The sequence below is a fragment of the Sinocyclocheilus rhinocerous genome, unplaced genomic scaffold, assembly GCF_001515625.1.
Source record: "Sinocyclocheilus rhinocerous isolate Xijiao unplaced genomic scaffold, SAMN03320098_v1.1 scaffold887, whole genome shotgun sequence".
NCBI lineage: Eukaryota > Metazoa > Chordata > Actinopteri > Cypriniformes > Cyprinidae > Sinocyclocheilus > Sinocyclocheilus rhinocerous.
Window position 1 is genome coordinate 1,595,977 of NW_015634028.1, and position 342 is coordinate 1,596,318.

Sequence of the window (342 nt, forward strand, 5' to 3'; positions counted from 1 at the left end):
ATTCACGTTGATAATACAAATGATGCATTAGGACTTGCGTTTATACTGATATTAACTATATGGCTCCGCGTTATTGTCAGAACTATTGTTCCAGCCACCAAAAGCAGATTCACAAATAACCTGCCTGATTTATCTCAACTGCTCTGTGTACCCATAAATACACATGAACTAGATGAAATGACTAGCAACTTCAGCTACATTCATCGCACCCAAAGAAAAACTGCAGTGCTTTACAAATATAGGACAGGATGAGCTAAATAAACTTATCACTGCATCTAAACCAACAACATGCCTATTAGATCCTGTACCCACTAAATTACTGCAAGAGTTGTTACCTGTAGC